Source organism: Hippocampus guttulatus, chromosome 12 (assembly GCF_054856545.1).
Source record: "Hippocampus guttulatus isolate MCC_2025c chromosome 12, RoL_Hgut_1.0, whole genome shotgun sequence".
NCBI lineage: Eukaryota > Metazoa > Chordata > Actinopteri > Syngnathiformes > Syngnathidae > Hippocampus > Hippocampus guttulatus.
In genome coordinates, this window is record NC_141272.1 from 3,416,282 (window position 1) to 3,427,977 (window position 11,696).

Sequence of the window (11,696 nt, forward strand, 5' to 3'; positions counted from 1 at the left end):
TAGCGCCTCCCTTTAAGAGACTCAGTGGCTATTACGCGCAAGAGAGCAGGTGGAGCGTCACCTCTACTGCTGACATTGTTCCTCCTCTCGCTGTACGAGTAATCGTGCCAAAACCAGATAAGAATTGGAGATCATGCTATGTATTGTACAGTGATACTCCTCTACAACGAAACCTACATGTGCGAAAACACCCCGCGAGTGTGAAAAGATTTTCATACATTAAAGCCATTCCCACTTTTCTGCTCCCCCTACAACGAAAAGTCCCCCTGTTCCGTTATACAAAATCTTTTTCTCTGCTCTTGCCTCGCAACGAGATTCACTACAACGAAAATGCGAATCCAACAACAGCATGCCACAGTGACCTCTGCTGCTTCGTTCGGAAACGGCAACAGCAACCACCACACTTGTTTACACGTGCACAGTAGTACAGGGAGACTTTGTTTCAGACGCAGCCCAAATGTTGCATTGCTAAAATGGCTACAAAACGGACCTTTGCAGGCCAAGGAGTTAAGAAAAGAAAAACTTTAACGCTTGAAGACGGGATAAAGGTAATAAAAATAATAGATGGAGAAAGCAAAATAAAAGACATTAGGCAATAAATTGATGTAAGTGAAAGTAAATGCTGATGGTAAATTTCGCAATTTCTTTTCCTTTTTTTCTTTCTACACTGGCTATATGAAGTGTCAAATGAGTGTATGCTCATACTTATGCACTATTGGAATAAAAATAAAAAGTTCACATACAAGTCTTTTTGTGGGTGTTCGTGTTTACGTCTGAGATCAAATTTGCTCGAGTGAAAAGCCCCCTGTTCTGAAAAAATTCTTGCTGCAAACATGATTTCGTTGTAGAGGAGTTTCACTGTATTTATTAGAACATGCTCAACGAGAATCGTGCGTGTGTACTTTTCTGACACATCCAGTAGTTTGTTAAAATGAAAAGAAATATAATATTAAACAGGCTGCATGGTGGACAAATCGTAAGCAGGTATTTCTCACAGTTCTGAAGTTAAATATTGCTTGAATACACTGTAACCAGAATTAAACGCAAGTGTCCGCAATCAGTTGGTGAAGCCAATTACAGCTGAAAACAGCAGTTAGAGAAATCACTGTAATGAACTGAAATTTACACTGTGTAAAAAATAGCAGTGCTGGCAGGAGAGCTCTTCAGCCTCTGGCCATTATTTCCAAACGACTTTGTACAGCACAACATGGAGTTGCACCACAGGACGAATAATAACAATTAGCCACAGGAAAGCAAATAAATGGATACAGAAAGTCAAATGTCACACGATTATTCATTAACTTTCTTTTTCTGTAGCAGTCGTCAGAAATTTAATTGAGCTTGATAAAGAGTAAATCAGTATTCCATTAGCTTGACAGAAAGTGAATTTGTCTTGAAGCAACTCGCACAAATACTACATAGAAGCAGTTTTGTTGAGATACAATTGATACTTCCTATGTTCGTTCTCTTTTTTTTTAAACAAAGTGTGATTGAGCTCAGAATCTAATTTTACAGCGGAGACTTGACCAAGATGACAAATGAATAGTTAATCAAGATAGATCGATCAAGAGAGAGACGGGTTGATCGAGGGGTTAAAAACAAAGTGACGTCATTCAGACATCTGACCACAAGAGGGCACTCATGACATAGCAATGCAACCAAAACACGCCTAACATACTGTACAATGTAGATCTTACTTTCTTACCACATCCATCTTATAAAGAGGTGACATTTAGTTGTTGTACATGTTTTCAAATGTGGTAGAAATGAAACTGTGTCTGTGCGTGTGTGTGTGTGCGCACGCGCGTGTATTTCAAGTGCATTGTTCATTCAACATGAGAATATAAGATAGGGCCATATAATTGCGCTAATATTTTTCTTACAGCTCTAGCCAGCTATGGCACACTGTGTGCATAAGTGAGCCAGTGTTGCATTGATTGCACTCATGATGAAGGCATATTGAGCAGAAGGAAGGCTTTTACGGCAATAATCAAATATTACTTTGGTTCCCAACACACTGCCAACAACTGACATGAATAGCCTTCATGGCAAAACCTCCATGAATTAAAAAGGCGGTCAACTCCCAGAGTGGTAAAGGTCACACACTGGACGAAATTAGCTGTTTATTATTATTATTATTTTTCACTCTTTTTCCAATGTTAACACTTAGCTCTGCTCCGCCATGGAAAGCTTGGAGGTCATACATACTCCGACTTTATGCAGTTTTTCCTCAGCTCGTGAGGCTCGTGGAGTCATTGATCTTGTCAACCGCCAATCAATCAAGTCGAGTAAACTAATACATTTTCATAAATTGCTTTCCTCAAATAAGAAGGAAAAAAAAAGACGACAAACTGCATATAGTTTCATTTAAATAGTAATTAACAGCCATTGTGCAATACATTTACAGGCTAAATTATGCATATGGGTGAGAATGGGAGTATGAACGGTTGTCGATACGTTCCCCCTGACTGGCTAGCCACCTCTTCCCCAATGTCATCTGGGATCGACTCAGCCATGGCACGAACAAATGGATGGAAGCCAACCCATCAAAACAAATCTGTCCCCACCAATGACGGGTGCTGCTGAGAGCAGGAAGAGTATTTGGTGAGTCTTCTGTTGACTTGTCTTTGGTGCCAAGAGATGTCACTCACCACATATTTGAACACACAGCTTGGTTACTCTGTAACATGCGCATGGGCTCGGCAACAAAGCACTTACACATACAAAATCAACGCTCCCATAAAAATCGATACAGACGCTTCTCACAGAGGGGTCGCCAACCTTTTTGAAAGCTCCAGTCTGGATACTAATTGATGGAGAGGGCTACCGGTTTATTCCACACTTCTAAAACAACATTTTTTTTTTTCAAATGAACTTTAATGCGATATATTTCTGACGCTCCCTGCTTCTGCCTTAAAGTTTTGAGGTTGGGGGTTCAAATCGGGACTCGGGCCTTCCGAGTACTACGGACTCCTCCCTCATTCCCAAAACGTGATTTAAAAAACATTGTTGTTTTTTTTAGGTAAATTATAAACGACATTGTCCTTCGGCGTGAATGTGAGTGTTATTATTTAGTTTCTCCCTGTGTGGAGTTTGCATGCTTTCCCCGGGCCTGCGTGGGTTTTCTCCGGGTACTCCGGTTTGCTCCCACATTCCAAAAACATGCATGGCAGGTTAACGGAACACTCAAAATTGTCCTTAAATGTGAGTGTGAGCGCGGATGGTTGTTCGTCTCTGTGTGCCCCGCGATTGGCTGGCAACCGGTTCAGGGTGTCCCCCGCCAATTGCCCGTAGACAGCTGGGATAGGCTCCAGCACCCCCCATGACCCTTGTGAGGATAAAGCAGTTCAGAAAACCCTTAAAGTCCTTAAAAATGAAGCAGCCTACAGCGCGGTGCGGGTTTCGATGGGTTAAGATTTGTGTGCCCTGGGTCGGCAATGCGTCACTTATCAGATGACACATATGAGCGAAACTTTTCTCATCATTAACTCTTAAGTAGTTATCCCGCTCATTTAAAAATAGAACGGCCTTTACACACATTTTCAAACATTTTTGGTTTTATTAATGTTTTATATACAGTATATATATTTTTTTCCTTTCAAGTAAAGTAATATGCTGACCACTGACCACCCTTGCAGTCTCTATTTACCAATCCCCACGGATCGAAATGAGCTCAGAACACTCCAGCGCATATATTTCAAATCATACCAAGACAATCTCATTATTTTTCTGTGTGAACATCGTCGAAACGGTGTCGTGAGATTGCCACACGCTCAGATGACTTTTTTTTTTTTCCTGATGTCTCGCACTGTCATGGTGACAATGCACCTTTAGATTGTCTCGTCGGACATGTATATTCCACCTGAGCGGTTCCACTAAGTTCGTTAAATTCAGTGCTTACCACGAAGACGGCGACTGACTGTTCCAGGAAATATGCATCGCATGTGGTGTTTAATATTTAAACAGCGCATGTGGATTCAGAGAACAAAACAGCAGTACACCGAGGCAGCATCTTCAACACTCATATTTTAGCATGTAGGGCACATTCTCCCAGTATCTTACAGCCTCCGTTTCTGCCGTGCAAAGCTTTTTTTTTTTGCATAGCGTCGCACATGCCAACAACATGTCAACTCAAAGTGCTCACATTTGATAGTGTCCGAGGGGTACTCCTCGTTTCTTGTTGTGCTTGTAGATTGCAAAGCCGTCATGCCATCCATCCATCCATTTTCCGAACCGCTTGATCCTCACTAGGGTCGCGGGGGGTGCTGGAGCCGATCCCAGCCGTCTTCAGGCAGTAGGCGGGGGACACCCTGAATCAGTTGCCAGCCAATCGCAGGGCACACAGAGACGAACAACCATTCACGCCCACACTCACACCTAGGGACAATTTAGAGCGTCCAATCAGCCTGCCGGAGCACCCGGAGAAAACCCACGCAGGCCCGGGGAGAACATGTAAACTCCACACAGGGAGGCCGGAGCTGGAATTGAACCCGGTACCTCTGCACTGTGAAGCCGACGTGCTAACCACTGGACTACCGGGCTGCCCAGCCGTCATGCCAAGTAGTTTTATTTGCGAATTGGCAATACTATTTCCTGCAAGGTTGCTTTATTTAGCTTCTGTACATGTGACGATTTGGTACATTTGTTTAACACGCCTCAGAGAGTGTTAAACAAAAATACTATGTCGAGTATTTTGATTGCATTCTTGTATTCAATTGTATCGGTAAATTTTCAACGGTGTGCATTTCTGGCAGTCATGTCGTGGCGATGTGATGAAGTTGTCAGAGTAAACCGAGGATGACGTCTGTTCGTAAAAAGAGTTGAGCGGTGCGACGTCGCAGCTGTGACTTTCCACATCACCTCCTTTCACATCAGTGAAAGTGACACTTATAGGTTGGTGCATCGTAATCCGACACATCACTGTCTTGGCCGGCAAGTAACGAGATAACTGTCACACACTACGACAGCAAAAGTGGGCAGTGATGATGAATAATAACACAGAATAATGGAAACAATGGTGATAAAGTGAAGAGGATTAAATTTGAATAACATTGCTAAAAGCACTTGGAGGACACAGACCTCCGCCGAGTTGTGAGCAGCAAGACCATTTCTTTGGATCAGCTGAAAGGAAGTCATTTCGTTTTCATTTTCACCCCGAGGTAACAAAGTGAAATCGTATGTGAGGAAAATAAAAAAAGCAAATGCATTGTACCAGACATCAATAGTTGGAAATTACTTTTAATGTCCAATATGTCAAGGCCAGAGATAAGCAGGTGAGTAGGTAATAGGACATAGTTCAATCTGTCCATCCGTTTTCCGATCGGCTTATCCTCACATTGGGGGCTGCGATTGGCTAGCAACCCGTTCAGGGTGTCCCCCGCCTACTGCCCGAAGACAGCTGGGATAAGGCTCCAGAATGCCACGCAACCCTTGTGAGGATAAAGCGGATCGGAAAATGGATGGATGGATGGAATGATGATGGATTCATATTTTGTGTGCAAGCTAACGTTGCCTTAGGGAAGAGATATTCAAATTGTGTTCCTACAGCTTTTTTGTTTTTTAATACAAACATACGCCCAATTTGTCACTAATGATAACTCAGTGTTGCAGACTGAAAATGTGAATGGAAAAAAAAAAACCATTATGATTTGATCATGTCCTTCGAGAGGAACCGCTCAAACAATGAATTATGCACTAATCAAACCAATCCAGCGAAGGCAGCCTTCGCTTTCAACACAGGATGACAACGGAGAGAGAAAGTTGCCATCACCTTCAGGAAAGGCGGCCTTGACAGGAGACAATCAATACAAGACTAACGGTGCAGGGGCGGGGCCCCGGGATGCCTCCCACCATCTCTTTTGTTGTTTTTGACAAACGAGGCCCGCTTTGTGAAGCAAGACAATGAAAACAAACACTCCTCAGTCAGTGTTGCGCAACAACTCTGGAGGGGAAGCGACAGCGTCCTGAACGAGCTGAGACAAAAAGTGATGAAGCAAAGATAAACGCGTTCACACCTGGAAGGAGGCAGCGTGCGCAGATCAAGAAAATGTCGCTCAGGAAGTGGTGCGTGAGCTGTTCTGAAATTGTGCGGGTGAGTACAGGATAACATCAGAAAAAACGCACCATCACTGGATCCCTCAAACATCTTCATTTCTTTCAAAATTATTTGACGTTTTACTGTCCATCCGTCCATTTGCTATACCACGTATTCTTATTAAGGTTGCAGGTGAGCTGGAACTGATCCGAGTTGAGAGACGCGGTACAGCCTGGACTCAGCGACAGCCAATCGAGAGGCACATATGGACAAACAAAGCATTGACATTCGCGAACGTGCACATGTTTTTTGGAATGGGGGAGTACAGATCAAACAGATCAAAACATCTCCCAGGCATCTGATGGCTTGAGCATCATTTTCGCTGATGACAAAAACATTCTGAAGCAGGGAGATGAATGGGAGGGCAGAATATTGTTCTCCGGGTTGTCAACGGGACAGCAGCGTCCTGCATTTACTCACTTCCTGTCTTCTAATCGCTTCGAAAACAGTCGCCCGCACACCGTCTTGTCTCATTTGTCTCCTCTGCACATTTCCCCATTCATGTTTTCGGCAAACATCTATTCTTCAAGAATCCATCCAAACGTAACAGAGTCAAACGCTATGTCTATTTGATGGTTCAACCACTAGCTAATTTGATTTACAGCAATAAAAAAAAAAAAAGTGAGTCAATTGTTTGTCTTTTAAGCATCTGTGACTGATACCCAGAGGTCCAGGAAACATCTCCTACCGTCCAACAACATCATCGCATAATGGACTTTTAATGGGAGCATAATAGCCTTTATGGAGTCATGGATTTACTCTAATTGTTGCCTCGGGCAGCAAGAAAATGCAACAAACACATATTTGGACATTTGTACAGCTTCCGCGACATGCCTGTAATGTATGTATTTCAAAATGAAACCGACACTGTTTCATTTGAAAGCCCACCGGGAAGTCAATTCCAATACTAGGCAAGCACATCATCCGAGATTTTTAATCCTTTCAAATCTGAGGATGTTTGACATGGCAACAGATGAAAAAAGGGTGATTTGGCCTCAACACCAAAACAGCCCATAAAGATCCCATTGAGATTACAATTCATTTCCTGAGGAATCATCTGTCAAGGTTTGTTGCTCCCTTTTTTTTATGATGTCAAATTACCGCAATGGGAAATATGATTGAAGAATGTTGTGTCACAAGATTATTTGCCATTTGATGTGGCCTGCGGCAAGAACATTGATTAATGTTTTATTATGGATGTTATATCTCAAATGCATTTGGCCACATATAGAAAATAATATATTGTAAGACTTGATGATTCACGTGTTTTTTTTGTTTGTTTGTTTTTTTGCATTCAACGTAGTACATAATGAACACATCAGCACTTTTTACATATCGCCGAGTATTTACTCCAAATATGCGCTGCTTGCGTCGTGGTCCGGACTGAAAGGACAATCACAAGGATTAGACTGAACTATTAGAGCTCAATTCTAAATTTTAGACCCAAGTTTTAATCGGCTTACCGGCCTTATTTGATCTTATCTTTAAATCGTAATAATTTTCAAACGGGTTTCTCTCTGCATGACTTCCTGGTGGTTGGATTGCACTTTTCTTGGCCGTACTCAAACCACCAAAACATTTTTTTTAACGTTTCGGAATGCTAGTAAATATCTCTAAGAATCAGAACCCTTTCATGCACTTTGTAACCTGACAACATGATATGCTGTCCACTGTAGTAACCGCTGTTCCTGAAAGGGTTAATTAAGAAAAAATCTTAAATGACAAATATAGATTATACTGTGTATAATATTTCATATTGTTATAGGGCAGGGGTCCCCAACCGCTGGTCCGCAGGGCATTTGGTACCGGGCCGCACAGAAAGAACTTGCCTTAATTCCGTTTTATTTCGGAAGACGATCATGTTTTATTTTGAAAAACTACAGGATTCTCCGTTACATCTGCTGCTTCTTTTCATGCTTGACACACGTCAAGCCACGCTTCTCCGTCACGTGACCGGTTACGCTAAAAACAAAACGCCGGAGCTCGCAAAATGAGTAAAAAAAAAACTGCTGGACATCGCAAATGACAGCGGCCTTAAAAGTACGTTCGAGACAACTGGATTACAGTTATGGCCCAATACTCTGAGATTGCCACAATAGCACTGTTGCTATTTCCGACATCCTACCAGTGTGAGGAGGGGGTTTTCTGCAGCAACTGCGACTAAAACAAAATTAGGAAGTCGACTGGACATAAACCACACACTTGAGGTGTCATTGTCTCCTATTATCCCGAGATGGGACCGCCTGGTTGCAGAAAATCAAGATCGGGGTGGTGGTGAGTCGTCATTTTCATGCACTTTGAATTTGCGTTGTATCGTATTTTGAAGGCATCAGAATCAGAATCAGAATCAGAATCATCTTTATTGGCCAAGTATGTAGGACACACAAGGAATTACCATTGTACCTGTACATTACCTCAGTTTTTATGCAGCTCATACCATATTATTTTGTTGTATTATTTCCGCCACACCTTAAATGCCGGTCCCTGAAAATATTGTCTGACATAAACCAGTCCGTGGGGCAAAAAAGTTTGGGTACCCCTGTTATAGGGTATGGTTTTGCTACCAACTCAGTTTACATGTGGTTAGCCTTGTCTGCTTCACAGGTCTGAGATTGGGGGGGTGGGGGGGGCATTCCTTTGTGGAGTTTGCATCTTCTTCCCATGCTTGTCAGGGTTTCTCTGCACTCCGGTTTCTTCCCGCATGCCAAAAAACATGCTTATCAGTCTCAATGAAGACTCCAAACTATCCATGGACATGCACTGTGAAGGGTTGTTTGTCTGTTGTTTTACTGTTTATTGTATATGTTAAATTGCTCCATGTACAGCACTTTGTATGCAGCGATGGCTGTTTGAAAGTGCTCTATAAATATGGTTGAGTTGATTGAGTTGAGTTGTACAAGCACAACCGACAATGGATGGATGGACTTTTAATATTCAAATGATATTCCGTTTTTAATCAAATTTGCGCTCAAGCAGATTGCCACTGGAAAACAAATTGAGCCTCATCATTGAGAACGGTTAAAGCAGGGCAGTGGCAATTTTGCATAATAATGAACCGTTCAATTTCACCATTAATGCGTTTCAATACATTTCCTTAGAGTGTGTTAGTTCCTCATCCAAAATCAGCAGCGATTGGCGCCGGATGACTCCTGACTCTAATGAATATAAATGGGCTAGAAAATGGATGGATCCATTTTATTAACAGTATTAGAATTTCGTTTTGGTGTTTTGGCGCATTGTGTTAATTGAGCAATATCATGAAATATAAAGTGATTTGACAAATCCACACAATTGAATTTACAGGACCTGGTAAGATTAGATGTGGGAATTGAGATCTGGTGAGAAAGTTCTTGTTTTGCTGTGATGAAAACAGAATTGCAGCACAGAGAGAGCAGCTCCCGTCCTTGAGAGCCGCAGTCCTGCTTGTTTTCGAAGTTCCCTCTCCCGACACCCAATTCAAATGATCAGGATGATGATCAGGATTTGACAGAGTTTGCCGATGAGCTGTTCATTGGAATCAGGTGTGTTGAAAGAGGGACATTAAAAAAACAAAAAAAAAACAAGCAGGACTGCGGCTCCCGGGGTTCCGAGTTGTCTGATGGCAAGATAGATGGATCCAGTTTTTTATTTATTTTTTTGGTGAGAAGAGTGTGTCATTCAAATACACAAGTCGAGATGAAGCTTTTAATCCAAAGCTGTGACGACCATCTGTGCAGCCATCTGGTTAGCAGAGAAAAGGATTCTATTTCTTAACTGGCTGCTTTGTTTTCAAAGAAATGCATAAGTGCAAGCGCGAAGACTCATCAAGGCAAAGAGCTCTTTCACACGGAGGGCGGTTGGAACTTTTCCATTCTGAATAATACTGGACTCTTTCGAGTTCAAAGCAAAGGTTTTGTAAGCTTCAGACTACTTGTCGTGTTTTGCTTTATCGTCACAAAATACGCCTCACCTGATTGGATAAAATCCACGACAAGTCTGCATTAAAATTTACCCTTTCGACAATCGTGCTCAGTTGTGACTGCTGTCACTATCTAGCTTGCATTACTTTCACAATTATGTTGTCTACATAATTATTGTGGGTATACGTTTTTTTTTTTTTTGGACTGATAACAATTCTGCTATATTTAATGCAGCACTTTGTTCAGCCACTCTGGGTAACTATTCCATTTTATATTGCGCCAATATGCCATTATTCATTGTACATTCAATGTTAGTGTGAACAAATTTGAGGGAAATACAAATAAGTCTTATTTTGTTATTTTATTTTAACCGTTCTGTTGATGGCGGCGCGGGTACCCGCAGCGGCTCCTCTCTCTCTTTCTCCTGTGGTTGAGAGAAAAGAAATTTCGTCTGTGCTGGATGTTGCACAGAGAACATATTTGACAATAAAGTTGACTTGACTTGACTAATGCACAACTGGACAAAGATTTCAATGTATTCAATGACTGCCCTTGAAATTTAGATGGGCTTGGTGTAGGCCTACATAATACAGTCTCCTCACTTGGTAACCACGGTGAAGCCTTTCACTCTCCCTATTGCACAGTGCATGTGAAATCGATCTTGTCTTGCGCTCTGTATGCTAAATAGTAAGACTCGGAGGTGTCACGGAATTCTGCAAAACACTTTCCACTTGCTCATTAGCGATGCGCAAATGTCAATTAGTGTGGCTTCAGCGTCCGGATATGCATCCATGTGCATGATGCACAGCGGCACGACTTCTCCCAGAGGAAAACATTGGAGGCCGTGGAGGTGGAACATCTGCCTTTTTGCCTCGCTCTTGTTTCTCAGGGCATTCATGCATTCACATCATGCAGTTTAACTTCTCCAAAGGCCATTTGCTCGTACATTATGCATCAGCAGGACATTGTCAGCTTTTTGTCGGAAAAGTCCTCTTCTCCAGAAACAATCGCAATGTCAGACAGGTATTTGAAACGGGGGGGGGGGGGGGGGTGACAGAAATGGAGAATTCACAATTTTTTCTATCTTTGCCACAACACAAAAACGCTGTGTGCCTGAAGGCGGTACTTCCTGCAAAGATTTCTTGGCACTAAGCTCCACCACTCTTTTTATTGTCAGCAGGCTGCCTGCTGCTGTAGTAACTTCTAAAATACCCAAAAGTTGTAATTCATCCATCCATCCATTTTCCGAACCGCTTGATCCTCACTAGGGTCGCGGGGGGTGCTGGAGCCTATCCCAGCCGTCTTCGGGCAGTAGGCGGGGGACACCCTGAATCAGTCGCCAGCCAATCGCAGGGCACACAGAGACGAACAACCATCCACGCCCACACTCACACCTAGGGACAATTTAGAGCGTCCAATCAGCCTGACATGCATGTTTTTGGAATGTGGGAGGAAACCGGAGCACCCGGAGAAAACCCACGCAGGCCCGGGGAGAACATGCAAACTCCACACAGAGAGGCCGGAGCTGGAATCGAACCCGGTACCTCTGCACTGTGAAGCCGACGTGCTAACCACTGGACTACCGGGCCGCGCAGTTGTAATTCAACATTAAAAAAAAAAGATACCGTTCCCACAATCCCGCTCCTCATAATAGCCAAGGATAAAATCCGCAGCATGTCGCTCGCACTCCTACTCCTGTCTAT